We start from the raw sequence: 21351 nt of genomic DNA, 5'->3' as shown, positions 1-21351 counted from the left end.
GGTGTGTCATATGTATGTGATGCTTAGTACATGCAGGATATGCTGCTCCGTCGGCCCATCAAGTGTCAGCTATAATATGTGGATTCACTCCCTGGTGTTGACTATTCCTTCCCCAATGCATCTGTAGAGCTGCATACATGGGCTGTAGGTGACCTCTCTGCTGACAGCAATATTAAGTGTGTACCTGGGGTCTGCCTTCCTTCTGGATACCTGATCCAAGCTGCAGGCCATATTTTACTATTTGCTGCCCTGTGAGTACATGACAGGTATTCTTGGTGTGCAATGTGGCACTCCATGGCCATGTACTGCAAGGTCCAAAATGGGGGGGGGGGGTACAGCCATATGAACACCCCACAATCACACATGTGCATACATGGCCACACACAATCACACACATGCACACACACATCATACATGCATCTACCTTCCACCACTTTGCCAGAGTGACCATGCAGGCAAACTACCTTACCACCAGGATGCACACACACACACACACACACACACACACACACACACACACACACATGCAGGTGAGGATGCACAATGATCATACACACAGTCCTCCAGTTATCCATCTGGCAACATGTAGAATATATGGTACAGAACAGCAGGGAGTTCAACTATACTCACACCATGCTAGTAGTGATATACATGTGTATGATGCATGTGCTGTGGCTAGGTGATGCCCCTTCCTCTGGATACGTCTGCAGTGCTGCACCCATGTACACATTATTGCTGTGCACCTGTTTTGCACCCTGCCATGTACTGTGCCCCACAACTCACATGTGTCCAACCCATTGCAGAATGTGTTGTACCATGCCAGTTATGGCAGCTATACCTCTCACAGCCCCTATGTGTTTCAGCAACACATACCTGGGATGATATGTGGATTGTTGTCATTGGTGAATCACAGATGCCTGATTTACAGCTGTCAACATCAACAGACTATATATGGCCACTGCAGAAATGCTTACACTGACAACCATCACATCATACTGTGGCTATGGGGGGTGTACACACTGTTATTGCTTTTACACACACATCTGTGATCTGGCATGGCATGGGACCACAGCACTGCAGATCTTAGCTGTACACACACTCTGTATGTAACATATGACCTGTACATTCACATGCAGTGTCTACAGATTGTGGTAGGTGTGCAGCTGTTGACCTCAATGCATACACACCATGTGAGGATGTGTGTGCACACCCTTATCTTGATGGTTTATCCCACCTCTTGTTGTGTGTACTATAGCAGTCACTGCTCATGGCTGTGGTATACCAGTGTGGCCCTTCCACAATTGCCAGTGTATGTTCAGCCTACCCTACAAATGTCCCCCTATTCTTCATGTTTGCAAGGTCCACTCATGTGCACATCCCATGGTGTTCACACAATGTCATCACTATTGCAGTGTGGGTAGGGTTATGGTTGCCACAGGTCCTGAACCTGACTATATGCAGATAGAGCCATTCCTACCATCCTTAGGATCCCTGCTGCAGTGCACTGGCATTTCATGCTGAGACCCCCTCTCAGCATTTATGCAGATGCATGATAGGTAAGCCCTACACATATGTGTCAGCTTGCAGTGTCCCATACACTGCACACCACATGTTACAGGATAGATCCAGATGATAATGTGGATTAGTGCAATGCTGTATGCCATAGTGTATCTCAGCAGCAGTTGAGTTGGCATTACTTTACAAGTATGTACACTGGTGTTGCACTGTATATGGGTGTTGTCCAGAACATGTCACTACTGTAGGCCATATCTACCAACAGTATGTTACCCCCTGTGGACACATACTGCAATGACAGGATGTTAGTTTTCATGCAGATGTGTGACATACCCTTTTAATACCCCATCATGTCCATCTCTGTGAGACCATACATTTCACAGCAACAATACATGCACATGTACAGCATGCATTCAGGGTAGGTGTGTTAGATGTGTGTAAAGAATATTACATCACCATTACAAGTCTGGTGTGTTGGCATCCACCTACATAACACATACTCACCAGCTTCAGGCTGCTGCCTTGCTGTTAACCCAGAGGGACCAACATAAGTGGGTGAGAGATGCAATGTCAGTGGCCACACCTGTGGCACTGCTACAGGCTGGGTGCAGTACTATCATACATCTACTTTAAATACACACATTACAACCACATCTGGACATCTGATTATCACTACAATGCAGCAACACATTATTTGTATAACATATCAGATATTGCATGATCTAAATGTACCACTGCTGATATTTACACAACAGTGGTCTACTGATGTGCCCTATATCCTTACTTGCATGCTCCTCGGTTGTTGTGTGGGTGACACCCACCTCCACAAAGGTGTCCAGTGGTTGATGTTGTTCAGGATGGGCAGGTGCCACGGGGCTGGCCAGGAGCTCCTCCACACGTGTCAGGGGGGATGGATGGCATGGCCCCCTCCGTGACAAGGTGATCCTCCCAGACTGCGGCAGCACACAGATGGGCATTGCAAAGCAGGTCGGTGCAATAATGCTGGACCTGCTCATAACTTCAGTTATGCAGGTCGACATCATTGAACCTGTGGACTAGATCATTCCACAGGGTGGTCCACTCCTGCTGTTCAAGTGCTGTCTTGCCAAACAGGACCTTGTAGTGCAGTACCAGGTGGTTGATTATCACTTCATTCTCCTCTCCGGAATAAGTAGGTAGGCCTGAGAAAACATGAGGATGGGAACAGGCTAGAGTGACTCATTTGGCAAGGTTACCACAGTTCATAATAAATATCTCTGTCACCACCCCCCCATATCAGCTTCAATTCATAAGGTATGGCTATAGCTTAACTACCATTTGGGCAGATTGTGTAGTGTACCACACCTTCTGCTATGTGAGTGTAGCCATGTCCCCTGTGTGGACACTAACATTGCAGGCATGTTACAGACTATTCACTTCCATGCCATTGTCAGGGCCACTATGGTTACATATATCCCAGTGGTATGGCTGCTCTGAGATTGCTGCACATCTGACAGTCTGTGTTATGGGGAGTTATGTGCATGCTGTTGGACATGTACCAGGATTGCGTAGACTATTACTACCTACATATGTACTATGGCAGTGACATATATGTTCCATTGGCCAGCTCAACCACCTCTCCACACCCATATGACCATGATACCTGGCCACATCACATATGTGTGCCAACCTGGGGGTCTCCTCATGTATTGTTACAACCATACCATCAGGTGGAACCACCCAGGGGATGTTGGCTCACTCCCCTCGGCCACACACCAACATGTCCCTGTCCCCTGAGCTCAGGTCTGGGTCTGTTCCATACCAGGCTCCACGGACACAAGAGGGATGTGCTACATCCATCTGAGGCACCCAGTACACATTCACACGGCCAACATGCTCCCCCTGCTCAGCCACCAGACCTGGCACCTTCAGGGCATGGAATGCTGTTGTGAGTGGGAGTTGGTGGGAGCCTTGTTCTCATCGTGGCCATATTGGGGGCCATGGGGCATCCACACCACAGACCACACACACCATCCACGGTGTTTACCCACCATGTGTCACATACTACCCCTGTAGACAGTCCTCTATATCTACCAGTCCTGACCACCTCCACGTGTGTATCTGCCATACTTCCCCATATTCCCTTTGCATACTTCGCAGGCAGGGGTATTGTGGTGCTAGGACAGGGCTAACATGTGACATGCCCATCCATGGTGCACACACTGCCAACTGTAGATATCTGTCTGTATTGCTATGTGTGATGCTGCCTCGCACATAGCACACATCACTGTAGTAGTGATATGGGGACATGTCTTACCATACATATCTGTTTCTGTGTTTGTACAGATGTTGACATTTGCTTATAGGTATTTATCTGTATGTGTGTAGATATTTGTGACTACAGATATATGTGCACATATATATGTCTACACATGGGTATATGTATATGTCTGGACATACATGCTGATATACATATATATCTTTACATATTATATATGTGACATATGTACACATATGCATACCTATATGTGAGGTACATTCAGACATCAGCTCCACAATCTCACAACACCTTCCTGCACAGCTGCACTGTTCTGTTTTGCTACAACAAACAGTTGCCACATATAGAATTGGGCTGACATTAGGGGGTATATGTAGGGGCCGATTGCAGGTAACCCTATTACACACCTATGGCATTCAGGCATGCTACACTACAGATTCTCCTGAGTATCCTGCCAGTGGTGGGCCATGGCTCCCACATGTCCATAATAATGGCATTACTTCCACCACCAGCTATTGGCCACATAATATACATACTTCCCACTACACAACACATACTATGATGGCTTACATATTGTCTGTCAGTTCTGACATACACAGTTAATGGTTATGGCCCACTACACCCAGGTACAGACCCTATTGTCCATAGCAGTTGCTCAGTTGAACATCATCACAACAACACCTAATGGCACATATAAATCATTCCACATCATTTGTCCCATTATGATGGACCAGGTACTACATTCTATTACGTGTATATATACCTCACATACCTGTTGTGGGAATGATGTCTTGTTGAATGACAGCTGGCTCAATGACTGTGATGTCAGCTTAAGAGCTGTGTGTGTTTTTTTTTTGTGTGGTTCCTCTTCCTCTTCCCCTCTCTCTCTCCATTAAATGGATTGAGCTGCTTTGAATAGATTGCAGCCAGGCTTTAGTAGGTGATGCACATGATCAGGTGATGGCCTCTGCACCATTCGGTGTCCTCCACTTGCTAACTGCATGCAGCTTGCTGTGTAGTACTTCCAATTACCACTCTCATGGCAAACACCTACTATAAATCCCCACATCATGTGGGCATGGTTCCTTTACCTTTCCTGTATAATGGACATCCTTCCTGTGTGTGAGCATCAGTGTTACAGACAGCAGGTAGCAATACCTTTTACAAGAGAACTGGCACACTCAGGCCAGCTACATATTTGTAGGTGGTTCCAGAACTGCAGACAGAGTGTGAGTAGAGTTGTGTTATGCTTTGTATAGTACTGGTGTTACAGGGTGTGTGTGTGCATACTAGTTTACCTTGGAATGCAGTCTGTCTGCTTAGCTCTCAACTGTGGGCCTATCCTCTTGGTGGCCAGATGTGTGCCCATCATGTTTTGTCTGTCCACCTTACAGGTGCTGTGTCAGATATTTCACTGGCAGTGTGTGTGATGTGTGCTATCAGTACATGGCTATATCCATTTATGTTTCTAACCTCAATTCCCTGACTAAGGGTTTGTTGCAGACTATCCTGTAACACCAGTGACTTGCTTAGTGTATGGCAACAGTTGTCCACATATGGGCCTGTGTTCCAGCCTCTGTACTCCACCTACAAACCAAGCTTTGTACATATGACATACTGTCAGGGTTTGGTCTGTAGTGGGCTGTGAGTATATCACACTGCCGTTACTGCCATCAGTCCACTGCTGTTGTATCTTCCACATATACGGTGGGGCTGAGGCCATATATGTGTGGGCTTCACCCTCACAATACATGTGTGACCTTATGCAATCCAGAGGCAAGTGTATGTAAGGGTATATGGGCCTGTATTAATGAGTCGGGGGGATGCACCATAAATACCCTAGGCTGTTACAACATGTGGGGGTATCAGGGTGGGCTGCATTAAGGTATCTGGATGTACAGTATCATACACTTCACCTATGTTTAAACTACTTACATAAATTGGGTTAATGCAGACCTACTGCCTCCTACCATACAGACTGTTCTGTTTGTCGGTGTGCTTGTGATGGTGTCAGTTATGCCTTCTTATGTAACAGTTACATCCCATTTGGTCAACTGACATCTTTACCACCTAGTGATTTTGTACAGAGGGTAGATAGAGGCTGCTGGACCATACACCTGCATTACTTACTGTTGATAGTTTGGTATCCTGTGGCCCAGTCTGTCTTTACTATTGTACAATATTTAGTGCTTGGCTTGGACAGCAACAGTTGTGAACCTTCCCAGACTACTGTATTAGTATAGCTGTTTCATAGTTACATTACTCTGTTTATATGGATGTCGGTGTCTGAACAGCTATAATACATGGCATATACAACTGTAATAGTACACAAATAAAGGTTGTCCATTTCTGCAAACCTGTGTGTGGTGTTTTATCCTATGACCTCTCTGTGGGAATATGTTGCAGGCAATGATTGTCATTTGTATGGGTGTCCCATACAGTGTCCAGTTCTTAAGGTGTTAATTGTAGGTGTAGTGGCTGTTCCATATTGTGTGCACTTTCTACATATGTATCTTACTGTACATATCTTTGTAGTCAAATGTATATCTATATATAAATATAGATATAGCTATATATATCTGTATCTGTGTATATGTACCCTGGGGATATTGATAGCTGCCATATTTTACATGTCCTATGGGGGCCACACTGCACTGCATAATATGTTACCAATACCAGCCTGACATCATACAGGTGGGTTGTAGTACTGTTTACATGTTGTGCACATGTCAAGTCAGGTCCTGCTTATGTTATCTGTAACACTTTAGTGTATTGCAGGACGGACGTGATTGGCTGTAGTGGGGGATGTATGCCTATTCGTACATGACGTATATTATTTTGAGGCATCCCAACCCCATTTACGGTGCATGTGGACATATTTGTATTTGTCAATCTACCATTGCTTTCTATGTATATGTATATATTGCTATGGATATATATATATATATATATGTATATATATATATATATATATATATATATATATATATATATATATATCTACATCTATTGATATGTTGTATCTTTTTAGATATTACTATATTTACTCACACAAATACATTTACATGTTGGAATACATTCTCTGTACTGTTGAATGACTGGGCTGATTGATATGTTTTGAATACATCAGGGTTATGTATATCTGACATTGCTTAGTGGTAAATCACTTTTCCTATGGTGTGTGGGGTTCTGTGTTCAAGCCTAGCAGAGGCCATTTATTTTGTTGCTGAGCAGAACATGGGCCATTGGATACAGACTGGTTAAGGCACATTTAGTCAGTTGTTAGCGGGTTTGCACGGAGATCAGCACTTCTAACCTGCCATTACATCTGCTTACAGGGTGTTAGCTTCAGAGTTGCTTAACCAGTGTAGGCATTGCTTACCGCCATGCTAATGGCTTACTATTGCTTATTTGTACTTAAACCTGCCTTATTCAGTCTGGCACTGATACTTCACATGTGCATTTCTTGCGATACTCCAGTATATATATATATATATATATATATATATATATATATATATATATATATATATATATATATGCTATTTAGTGGGCTTTGCAACAAAACTATTGGTTATAACGTGCTTTGCCATGTAAAATAGACTGTGCTACAGTGGGACTCGAACCAGGAATTCCTGCTCATTGGGCAGATGCTTTGCCCACTACACTATTGCTGTTCTGCTTCATTTGCATATTTCTACCATAATGTCATACCCATGGTTCCTTCCCCCGCCCCCTGATCTCCACATACACAGCAACCATCCATTCTTCAGTTGCTAGCCCAGCCATACCACACCTCCACACATTGCCCTCTCTGCAAGTCTCAGTACTCATCCAGTATATTGTCTCCACCCAAGCTTCTGCAGGCTCTTCAGCGGTTTATTCCACGTATGTATGAGCCTTGCCTTGATCGTCATCCGATACTGGTGCAAACATCGATGTGACACACAATTTTTGGTTCGTCCCACCAGGGACGGACCTGTTGTTGTGTCAAGATTAGACTTAGCTGGTGTACACTGTTTTTCCCACTGGTAGCATCCTGCTAGGGGTTTGAGAAGGAGCGGGTTGCTAACACACCTGGCCAGCCTCATCTCCCAGTTCCACAGAACCGATGTCCTAGGTTTGACATTCTGTGCATGAAGCACTCCCACACACCCCCCTCGACGTGCACCATTTTTTATTATTCTCTTAACTATTATGCAAGACTACTGTTCTCCCAGCATTATTGGACAGGCACTGGTTTTATAATACACATAGACTGCTCAAAATACTGTATTTGAGCAATGTACATATGGTTGTTCATATTAATCTACATAATTACATACATTACCTATATTGTTGAATGACGGTGCTGGATGATATGTTTATGATAACAGCAACTGTATGTGTATCTGTCATGGCTTAGTGGTAACCAATTTTGACTATAGTGTGCAGGGTCCAGGGGTTGCAACTTGGGAGTGCAGATTATTTTGTTGCTGGGCACAATGACAGCTGTTGGCTACAGAGTGACTAAGGCACTTTTGAGTAATAGTAAGCGGGTTTGCACTGGTTTGCGAAAGGGTCAGCAATGCTGACCACCGGTTACGGCTTCTTACACTGAGTTAGCTTCTACATTGCTTAACCAGTGTAAGCATTGCTTACCGCCACCCAAACAGGCTTATACCCACTTACTCCTGCTTACCCCCATGCTACTTTATCTATTTATTTTACATTTTTTGCCCAGGAAAATCCGACTGAATGCTTGTCCAGTTTCAGAGGTGGCCCGGGGAGTAGAGCTCCACAGTAAAACCCAGCTACTCATTACAAGTAATACAGAGATGTTCACATTCATAGAGAGTAACAAACTTAACATAGCTAAGTAACATATTCTTCATGCTTAGTTTGTGTTAACATGTCGGTATTATTCATGCTTAGGTCAGGTTTAAATGTCAGGTATGACTGTTGACAATGGTCAGATTAAGGTGAAGTTGGATTCCAGTTTAACAGTTCTGGATAGGGTACACTCAGATATTCAGGGTAGGTGTAGTTATGCCATACCTGTGTGGTAGAGTAGAAGAGAATAGTGAAGGAGTAGGTAGGTAGGTAGAGGGGGGGACATTGTCACTGTATATTAGGCTGTTGGAATGATTGGTAGGGGAGCAATAGGGAAGGTTTAAAGGATGTTGTGATATATATGCGAGGCAGGACAGGAGGTGTCCGTTTCAGTAGTTGATGTAGGGATATAGAGTGTAAGGTGGGGGGGGGTTAGCCAGGTGGTGAACATGTGCTGATCCAAGTGTGCTTGACATCTTCCTTCAAGTGTTATTTACATGTGTCTTTTGGGATAGCTGAGGTAATGCATGTGGGTAGAGAGTTCCAGACTCCTCCAATATAGTTGGGGAAGAGGGTGTCACCTACTTGTAACTTTAAACTTTAATAGAAATCAAAAAGGGGTTGATGGGTAAGTGGTGTTTAAAAGGCACAAAGAGGGAAATATAGTAGGGGAAATAGCCAAGGATGTGCAGGAAGGCTGGCCATTTCTTCTACAGCTGGCCATTTCTTCTACAGCAACAGCTGTGCATATACACTGAATCTGGAGGTAGATTTGGACACACACACCCCTGGGTGGGGGTGAGGACAACAATAATATGTTGTGATGCCAAATAGAATGGCTTACATGCCTACAGTGGAGTGCTATGACCATGTGTTCTTTGGTGTTATTTAGTGGGTTTTGCAACAACAAATCTGGTTATACCATGCTTTGCCATGTAAAATAGACTGTGCTGCAGTGGGACTCTTACCGGGAATCGCTGCTCGTTAGGTGACAGTTCTGCCCAATTCACACTATTGATTACATCCACGAGGTAGTCCGATTAGAACCACTCCAGCCAACACCTGCACAACTCGACCCATAATGTCACACCCATAGTCCCCCCCTGCTCCTCCTCTGCAGCACTCATCCTTTCTCTGGGTGCAAGTCGGGTCTAACCACACCACTACACACTGCCCACTCCCCACTTCCGGGACCCATCTCATATGTTGTCTCAACCCATGGGTCATCAGGCTTTCCCAACCTTGTATTCAGAGTACATACGCATCCTGTCTTGATGAGTCAGTGTACTGACGGGACTACAAATAATCAAACATTTTTGGATTGTCCCGCAAGGGACATTCCTGTCTTTGTTTCTAGATTAGACTTAGCGAGTCTACAGTGCTTTTCCCACTGGTTGTATCCTGCCTGTGGTTTGGGGAGCAGTAGATTGTTTACTTTGTTTGTGTGTTTGTTTGTATGTTTCACCTGTTTGGCTGGGGGGTAACAGTACGTGTTACACATATGTTGATTGGGCCCCTCACCCCCAATCGCATTGCCTGTGATCATATGTCATTCTTATGTGCTGTATCATCTCACAGATATATATTTGTGTGTGTGTGTATATATATATATATATATATATATATATATATATATATATACATAGATATATATAAATATATATATATATATATATATATATATATATATATATATATATATATATATATATATATATATATATATATATATATATATATATATATACCACACACACACACACACATATATATATATGTGTGTGTATGTATGTATGCATACACACACATATATATATATATATATATATATATATATATATATATATATATATATATATATATACACACACACACACACACACACACACACATAAATATGTATATATATATATATATATATATATACACACACACACACACACACATACATATATATATATATATATATATATATATATATATATATATATATATATATATATATATATATATATAAAATGACATGTCGATGTATGGATGTCTGCATATGTATATAGGTTCATAGGTTCATAGGTGGGTACTAGGCTATCGGCCCAAGGACCTATGTAAGCCTAGCCAACAAGGTTCCCTGGCTTACGCCACCCAAGAAAGTTATTTTCCTGTGCCACAGTTGAGCAGAGACACAGAAGTGATCCCCGGGGTGTATTTCGTATTTCCCATCCACTCATCAAGATTTTTCTTGAAGAGTGCTAATGAAGAACTTTGCGTGACATAGATGGGTAGCCTGTTCCAGAGTAAGGGAAGTCTCTGGGACAGGAATCTCTCCCTCCAACATGTCCTGTTTATTGTGGTGACAAGGTTTAGGTCCGTAGAGCATGTAGCTTGGAGGGATTGGGATTTCTTTAGGTGAATCATGTCCAACAGCTCTGGGTTTGACATAGCTTTATATGTTAGGCAGAGATCACCTTAGAGTAGGCGATATGCTATGGAGTAAAGTTGAAGTTGTTTGAGATGGTCAGTGTGGGGCATCTGTTTAAGGCCAGCAATCCTCTTTGTGAGGTACTTATGTGGCCTTTCCAGCTGCTGCAGATGTCTTGTGAGGTACATTCCAAAAGGGGCATTGTACTCTATAATGGGTCTAATGAGTGTCGAGTAGAGAGGAACAATGACCTCTTTTTTCCTGGATGAGAACACTTTTATAATGAGGTGTGCAATGTAGAAGGATTTCCTGACTACTCTGGTGATGTGACTATCAAAGGAGAGACTACTGTCCACCTGGGTCCCAATGTCTCTTATCACACATTCGGTGTTAAGTAGATTGCTGCCTATGTGGTAGTTCATGAGTATAGAGTTTTTACCAAAGGGGATGACACTGAACTTTTTGGCATTGAGTTTGAGGCCATGGCTCTGACACCAGGCATCTGTCTCAGCGAGGCCCTTCTGTACGATGTCCACATCATTTGGGGACTTGACAATGGCTCCTAGTTTGCAGTCATCTGTGACCTTCATTAGCCAGAGGCCTTCTGTGTTTGCCTGTACTTCAGAGAAGTAGATACCAAACAGGAGATGTCCCAGGACGGAACCCTGTGGTACTCCACTTGTCACTGCTTTGAGGTCAGATTTGGAGTCAGCAACTTTTACAGTGTGGGTTCTGTCAGTGAGCCAGGTGGCAACCCATCTTGTGACAAAGGGATTTATACCTAGTTTAGTGAGTTTAGCTATAATTCCAGAATGGGAGATGGTGTCGAAAGCCTTGACGAGGTCAAGATAGGCTGTGTGAATCAACTTACCCTCATCTACGGCTTTGGTGACTACCTCAAAGAAGTAGATCATATATATCTATATGTGGATATTTATATAAATGTATGTCTATATATGTATACATATGCAATACAGAGAGGGAGAGGTATATATCTATTTAGTTATAGATATATATATATATACACACACTCATACATCCACATATTTAGCCACATATCCTGTAATGTTGACTGGCATTGCTGAATGCTATGCTTGTGGAAACGTCAGGGTTATGTGTATCTGTGGTGGTTTAGTGGTTAATCTCATTACCTCTGGTATACAGGCTCCTGATTTCGAGCCTTGCAGGGACTGTTTAGTTTGTTGCTGGCCAGAATGAGGCCCATTGGATATGGAGTGGTTGAAGCACTTTTATGCAGTTGTCAGCGGGTTTGCGTGACGGTAAGCACTGCTAACTTCCACTGACATCCAGTTAAACATGGTTAGCCTCAGTATTTCTTACTCTATGTATGCACTGCTTCCCATCATGCAAACCGACTTGCACCTGCTTAGTCGTGCTTATTTATCCTTACTACTGCTCTATTTTCGACAGTCATAGGTGGTGGATTTGGCAAGTGTATGGGGTTATCATTCATTAACCATTAAACAACCAATAAAAAGCAAAATAGCTCCAAAATAAACGACCACGGATCCAACACCAACAATTTATTGCACACAAGTCCCTAGCGCCTCGGCCTTCGCCTTCTAGGAGAATAACTTCAATGAACTTGCAAACATTTTTATACAGCATTCAATAAAATAATCAAATTATTCAATTATCAATTATACAATTAATTATTAAAAACTCTCCAATTACATTCCAAATTCATACTCCTTGGTACCATAGTATCATACTTCAGTATAAAAACAGTCTCTTTGTATAACAATTTACATTTAACTTTTTCTTCATTTTCATGCATACTTAAGCTCTCTAAAACTGTAGCTAACAAACCATTGGCATCACTATTATGGAACTCTTTAAAATGTGTAGCAATAGGACTTTCCATTTTCTTATATTTTATATCTCTTAAATGTTCCTGCAGCCGCGTTTTAAAAGCCCGTTTACTTTCTCCTACATAAAACATATTGCAAGGGCATTTTAATGCATATATTATTCTTTCAGTATTGCATGAGTAATGTCCCATAGGATAAAACTGTTTACCATTAATATATTTAAATCTATTGCAAACATACTTACAAGAGACACACTTACCACAAGAGTATGTGCCCCTTGATTTAACATTAACATTAACATTGAGACCCAAACTTGGGGTGGAGTGGGAGTAGGACTTGACTATGGCTCCTAGTTTGCAGTCATCTGTGACCTTCATTAGCCAGAGGCCTTCTGTGTTTTCCTGTACTTCAGAGAAGTAGATACCAAACAGGAGAGGTCCCAGGACGGAACCCTGTGGTACTCCACTTGTCACTGCTTTGAGGTCAGATTTGGAGTCAGCAACTTTTACAGTGTGGGTTCTGTCAGTGAGCCAGGTTGCAACCCATCTTGTGACAAAGGGATTTATACCTAGTTTAATGAGTTTAGCTATAATTCCAGAATGGGAGATGGTGTTGAAAGCCTTGACGAGGTCAAGATAGGCTGTGTGAACCAACTTACCCTCATCTACAGCTTTGGTGACTGCCTCAAAGAAGTAGATCATATATATCTATATGTGGATATTTATATAAATGTATGTCTATATATGTATACATATGCAATACAGAGAGGGAGAGGTATATATCTATTTAGTTCTAGATATATATATATATATATATATATATATATATATATATATATATACACACACTCATACATCCACATATTTAGCCACATATCCTGTAATGTTGACTGGCATTGCTGAATGCTATGCTTGTGGAAACGTCAGGGTTATGTGTATCTGTGGTGGTTTAGTGGTTAATCTCATTACCTCTGGTATACAGGCTCCTGATTTCGAGCCTTGCAGGGACTGTTTAGTTTGTTGCTGGCCAGAATGAGGCCCGTTGGATATGGAGTGGTTGAAGCACTTTTATGCAGTTGTCAGCGGGTTTGCGTGATGCTAAGCACTGCTAACTTCCACTGACATCCAGTTAAACATGGTTAGCCTCAGTATTTCTTACTCTATGTATGCACTGCTTCCCATCATGCAAACCGACTTGCACCTGCTTAGCCATGCTTATATATCCTTACTACTGCTCTATTTTCGACAGTCATAGGTGGTGGATTTGGCAAGTGTATGGGGTTATCATTCATTACAGTGCTACTACTCCAGTTCACAAATTTGTTATTTATTAGGTTGTACAACTAAATATATTTATCATAACAGTGCTTTGACATGGAAATGGAATGTACTGCGGTGGGACTTGAACCGGGATGGACTGCTCTTGAGACGAATGCTCTGCCCACTACAATATTGCTGTACTGCTTCCTTTGCACATATCCTGCATTTTATGCTCCTTTTGCTATTTCAGGTACATGAACCATAGCTAAGCGATGGGCACACCCACGCACACACAGTTAGCTTTGATCGGTGTTTTATGGCTATAGATGGGTTTCTTCTTTTATTTTATATGTCCTGTTGCTGTTGTACATGAGAGGGGTCTGTTGGTGGGGATAAGGGGACACCTGTGAGTGATCTCACTCATTTATTAACAGCTTCTGCTGTTCAACATTGCAGGGGTGTGTTTATTCTGCAAGCTCTGCTCTCAGACACGCCCTCTGCACTCGTACACGCTCCATGTAAGCATAGGAGCTTTGCCAGTGTGCTTTCATTACTATGCATGGCACTAGTCCTGCACGGAAGTTTAGTAAACCCCGGGGTTAGTGTAAGCATTAACAAATCCCAAGGATGATGTATTAACATTGTATTTTGCCCTATAAAAATATATCATGCTAAACAGTATTACGGCAAATAATTGCTATTTTGTTTTCAATAAAAGTAGTCATAAGGTACATTGCAAACCCTAAAAAATTCATATTATTGCAAGCACACCCAGAAGGTAATAATAATACTTATTATTATTGTTGCTTACATCTCATTACCCTACAAGGCAAAGGGCTAGAGAGAGGTAGATGTGAGTAATTCGGAAAACCAAGGTCTTGGTAATGACAATTAACGTTATTGATGCAGGATACCTCCTTTTTGTAATTTCTACAGATGTTTTGGGGTTCTAATGCCAATGCCATAAAAGGAATGAATTCTGTCCTGGGTCAGGGTATGATTAACATTCCCATAATCTGTATTCTTTCAGTGTTTGATATTGCTCTTCACAACACCCACAAGGTATCTAGAATTTCATCTTTCTGCAGGAGAGTTACATATATTGGAAATGTACTTGTGTGCTTGAAAATTATGTTTGTATTAGCTCTGTTTCTCCTGCTACTATTAAAACTAGATGAGTGCCATATTAGCTCTGTTTCTCCTGCTACTATTAAAACTAGATGAGTGCCACTGTAGTTTGTGCTAACACAGCCTGGTATTTTATGTTTTTCAGTGATGAGCCACTGCAACTGCCATGTTTAGCTATTTCAGTGATTAATGTAATGCTGCTGTGTTTTTTTTTGAGAACTTTATCTGTTTTTTATGCTTCAACTTTCTTAACTGTTGGTATTGGAAGATTGCATGTGATCAGGGTGCCTTTCTTTTCCGTAATTATTTGTGGTTCAGTTTTCCAGTACTTATCAGATACTTGTATGCTGCAGTGTTTGCACAACTGCTAATAGATCAATCTTTCTAATTTATTGTGACTTTAAGTATATAGACCCTTAGTTGTAAGTGTATCACAACCAGGAACAAGACATGCAACATTTTCTAGTTCTGAAGAGAACCTACATTTGCTTGTATCTCCCACTTTTTCTATAAATGTGTAAAACATGAGGGGGGGGGGTTATTCCTGAAAGTCTACATGATAATTTTTACAATGATGCGCACACAGGCACAATAATGTTTAGATTCAGTAAACTCCACACTGGCGCACACTCAATGCAAATACAGAAACTTTCGAGGCAAGCAAATTACAGTGTAAGTAGCTGAATTTTATGCTAATGAAGTAAATCAACATGGTGGAGTGATTCAACAACCTCTAAAGTAACCGTGTAGATTCTGTGTTTGTGTTGGCCCTTTATTCAGAAACTTTCTGAATACAGCCATGGAGAGGAGTCGACCCAGAGGCAAGACCAAGTAAAAGCTCTTACATTTTGTACAGAACTGACCCCAGCATGTAACCCATACATATTATGACCTAATTGCACAATATGGATGCTAGAATATCATAGTTGCAAAAAAAAAAGAACATTTGTAAGGCTCATGACATAAATGTGCCTTTACTCCCCCACCCCAAAAGCAAAAAAATGTAATTGCATGTAATGCAGGTTGCTACAATGTTTGAACATTGTAAAATAGACTATTATATTGTATGGTAAGCATATTTCATATTTACCAGATATATGGGCAAAGGAATAGCCTCCCTTGTGTTTACAACACTGTGCTCATGTGCAGTTTCTCCACTGACATAACTACTAACCATCTAGATTCCAGCCTGTCAGCACAGTGAAGATGCTAATTAGGTAAAATCTCATTGGTATTGCTAAATCCCAAAAAAGAGTAACCCTGTAGCAGTGGTCACTCCATGAAGACACTTCCACAGTGTTTTTGTTTTCAATGGATGCCAACAGTGAGTGATGACATCAGGCATGTGTGTCAGGTTACACTTTCTGGAATTCATAAATTCCAATGCCTTGGATCAACTTATCCACACCCACATCAAGGGCAGCAATATCGTAGACCTAGTAATTGCCAACATGGGCGACCGGTGTTGCACACCAGAGGTCAATTCCTCGTTGGTCAGATCTGACCACAAACTAATCAGCCTGGACATCCACATTCTACCCCCACCCCACATTAGGGAAACCACCGAAAAAAAAATCTCCAAAGCCATCTTCACGCTTCTTAAAACAGAAGTGGCAAACTTCACTACACCCATGCAGACAGACAATAGAGGTACAACTGCTGAATCCTATGCAAATGCTCTTTATAAGCACTTACATGAGTGCAAGGATCATGCTAGCCCTAACAGAACCAAGATGCTATCCTCCAAAAAAAGGAAACCAATCTGGTGGTCCCCTGCCATAAACAAACTCTACAACAGAAGGAAGAAACTGTTGCAAAAAAAGTAAAATCCCATGGCTGGAAAAACTCCCTGGTCCGCCTCAGTAAGAAGCTGAGATCCCTCATAAAATCCTCCAAAGCTAGTTATGAAAACAAAATTGCCACTGATTCTAAAGAAAACCACAAGACATATTCTATAGCTATGTCAAGAATCTTAATGACAACACTCAGATCTGCTCTGAGTTACAGCACAATAGCACTAAATATACAGAACCAACTGATATCGCCAACATCCTGGCAGATAAGTTCAGTGCTAACTTCACCTCCCCCTCACCCTCTAAAGGGCCCATCTCTATACCGGAAGAATGCAAAGTTCCTGTAATCATGACTGCACAGGTAAAAACCACACTTTCCAAAGCCAGGAACACAGCATGCATGGGACCTGACAACATCCCAGGCTGCGTTCTACGTGAACTACAGAATGAGCTGGCACCCCACCTAAGCACCATGTGCAATCATAGCCTCATCTCAGGCTTTGTGCCCACTGAATGGCACACAGTGATGGTTATCCCACTCCACAAAGGGGGAGCCACCACAGACCCCAGTAACTACTGCCCTATTAGCCTAACGGGCCCGGTCTGCAAGGGCATGGAACATATCATCATGTAACTTATAAACAAAGACATTGGTAATATCCAAACTCTGGACCACACCCAGTTCAGGTTTGTAAAAGGCAGATCATGTCTCCTAAACCTGATTGAATTCTTTGAAGCAGTCACCAAAGCCGTAGATAAGGGTAAGGTGGTTCACACAGCCTATCTTGATCCCGCCAAGGCTTTTGACACCATCCCCCACTCTGGAATTATAGATAAACTCACTAAACTAAGTATAAATCCCTATGTCACAAGATGGGTTGCCAACTGGCTCACTGACAGAACCCACACTGTGAAAGTAGCAGACTCCAAATCTGACTTCAGACTAGTGAAAAGTGGAGTACCACAGGGTTCAGTCCTGGGTCCTCTCCTGTTTGGTATCTACTTTTCTGAAGTACAGGCTAACACAGAAGGTATTTGGCTAATGAAGTTCACAGACTGCAAACTAGGAGCCATAATTGAAACTCCTAACAATGTGGACATGCTACAAAAGGGCCTCACTGAGACAGATGCTTGGTGTCAAAGCCATGGACTCAAGCTCAATGCCAAAAAGTGCATTGTCATTTCCTTTGGTAAAAACTCTGTACCCATGAGCTACCACATAGGTGTTAGTCTACTTAAAACCAAAAGTGCAATAAGAGACCTTGGGACACAGGTGGACAGTACTCTCTCCTTTGATAATCACATCGCCACACTAGTCAGGAAAAATAGGTCATTGTTCCCACCTACTCGTCACTCATTAGACCCATTAAAGAGTACAATGCCCCTTTTGGTATGTACCTCACAAAACATCTACAACAACTGGAAAGGCCACAGAAATACCTCACAAAGAGGATTACTGGCCTCAAACAGATGTCCTATGCAAACCGTCTCAAAAAACTCCTGCTTTACTCCATCGCATATCACCTACTCAGAGGTGATCTCTGCCTAACATACAAAGCTATGTCAAACTCAGAGCTGTTGGACATGCTCCACTTAAAGAAATCCCAATCCCTCTGAGCTCCGTGCTCTAGGGATCTAAACCTTGTCACCACAATAAACAGAACATGCTGGAGGGATAGATTCCTGTCCCAGAGACTTCCCATACTCTGGAACAAACTACCTAGCTATATCAAACAAAGCTCCTCATTAGCACTCTTCAAGAAAAATCTTGATGACTGGATGGTAAATAGGAAATTTACCCCAGGGATCACTTCTGTGGCTCTGCTCAACAGGGGCACAGGGAAATAATTTTCTTGGGTGGCGAAAGCCAAGGTACCTTTTTGGCTAAGCTTCTATAGGCCCTAGGGCCGATAGTCTAACACCTACCTATAAACCTATGAAGATGTACAAGTCAGTCTGTGGAGGGTGAAGGTGCATGTAAGCTATAACAAATCACAGGTCACATTGCATCCTCGGAATGTTGTTGCAAAATATGCCTTCTCTGTCCATTTTGAATAATTTTTGCATATTTTTTAATGTCTTTGTTTGTGAGATGGTGTGCGTAGTGCACCATAGTGCAATGTAGGAATGAATGAATGGCAGCTTTTGATGTGCTTGTCTTGTAAATAGTCCTGTGGTACCACTTGTATGTGCAGAGCTAGAGTGCAGAAGGTCCTGGGTTCGAGTGCAGGGTGGGCGAGATTTCCTTTTTATACTGAATGTTTGTGCGATATCCCATGAATAGGGGAAAGTAATTACAAGTTTGTCATGCTTATTTTATTTATGCATAACTGTACAGGGGTTCATGGGTGTGAGTGGATCCATGACTAGCACAACAATGAGCAAGCAGCAGGTGTGTTTATTAGTTGCTAATTACAGTATAAGCAAGTGAACTCCATTTTCATGAAGCAATCAAACATGGTGCAGCTATTCTACATGCTATTAAGCATCCATGTAATCTCCATTTTAACTGACACGATGCCAGGGGTGACTGCAGCTATTCTACATCTGCATGCTCTGGAGGTTGAAGTCAGTGCTGCTGGTGCTGATGACAATAGGCCTAGGCCAAGAAGGAAGAGAGTGTTCAGGATCATGGTAACTTATCAGATACTACATGAGCTGGAGATTGTAGAGCATACAGCCTGGACAGGGACACCTTTCAGGAACTCTATGAGCTCTGCTGCCCTCAAGTCAGAGCCAGAACCAATCGAGAGAAACTCATCTCAGTGGAAACTAAGGTATGTGTCGCCCTTAAAGCATTAGCTACAGGTACTTTTCAAAGACCAGCTGGGGACATGATGGGTGTGTCTCAGGCATCAGCATCCAGGATCCTCCACCAATTCCTGGATGCTATGCTCATACATGGCAGTGAGCGCATATGTTTTCCCCATAGCTCTGAGGAGATGGCTAGCAATACACAACAGCTCTACCCTGTAGCACACTACCCTGAAGTACTGGGTACCATAGATTATACCCATGTGCACATCAAGGCACCACCTGGTGAGCAAGGTAGAGTCAACATTAACCACAAGGGATACCACTCCATCAACTGCTAAGTTGTTTGCAATGCCCAGGGCATAATCTTGAATGTGTGTGCTGGCAACGCTAGGAGTTATCATGACTCCCATATCTCTCACACATCACAGCTGCATCGGATGTTTGCTATGGGGGACATCCCAAAGGGCAATTTACTGGGGGATGCTGGCTATGCACTAGAGCTGTGGATGATGGCACTTAATCAGAAGTGTACATGCACCAATGAAAGAATGCCATAATGAGGTACACGCCCAAACCAGAAGCATCATAGACCATGTGTTTGGGCTGTTGAAGTCACGGTTCCAATGCTTAGATACATGTGGTGGAGCCCTGCAGTATAATCCAGAGACAAGTCTTCACAGTATGTGGTATGCTGCACAATCTGATTTTGCAGAAACAGCTGCAGCAGGATCAGCTAGGAGGAGGGAAACACATCCTTCCACCAAAGCCTAGGTCATCATAGCTACAGTCAGAGGAGGGTTTAGAAGAGGAAGAACCAGCTGTTGTGCCTGTAGGCAGACGTAGGCATACTCAGTATGCCCTTGCTTTGGCTAAAACACAATGCATAGCACATTCACTGAGCACCTAGGTGCTTAATACTTTTTCCTATACATACACATAATAAAATTGATGCCAGACAATTCACACAATCCGTAACTCCTCATGAACTGGTTGTGTACTCCTTGGATCAGACAGCCCTGAACTCAAAATGGGTACAATGCTGCATTTGCAAAGTAAGACCCGAACCTAGATTGTAGTTTTTGAATGATATTATGAAATACCCCTGTATTTTATAGGTTGGAAAAGTAATGAAGTAAATAGTGCTGTGGATATGTGCAAAAAGTAGTTTAACGTGACCACCTAGAGACCTTTACTTTACTCTTATGTGTCCATTAGTAAGTACTAGTCCTCAGGTTTCAAAGATTCACATAGTCCTACCTCTGAAGTATACCAATGCTCACTACATGGCCTTATGTTTGCACCATACCTTTGTACTAGAAAATCTGTAAAGAGAGAAGTTAGACAGAACTGATACATATTACAGTTTCTGACTTCATAACCCTTCCCAAGATCAAACAACAGGCAGGATGCAGACCAAGAAGAGCAACAAGAGCATCATATCCCTGTTTGTACCATAGAAGTATCAACTCTGCTTACCTAGAAAAGTACAGGCTTTGCTTGTTTGTGACATAACAGTACATGAGACCCCCCCCCAAAAGCAGTGTAGCATTGCTTGTGGCTTAACAGTAACTCAGCAATG

This window comes from Protopterus annectens, chromosome 15.part0, assembly GCF_019279795.1.
Source record: "Protopterus annectens isolate FY-2018-M chromosome 15.part0, PAN1.0, whole genome shotgun sequence".
NCBI classification, from domain to species: domain Eukaryota; kingdom Metazoa; phylum Chordata; order Ceratodontiformes; family Protopteridae; genus Protopterus; species Protopterus annectens.
Note: the sequence above shows the minus strand (reverse complement) of the source record.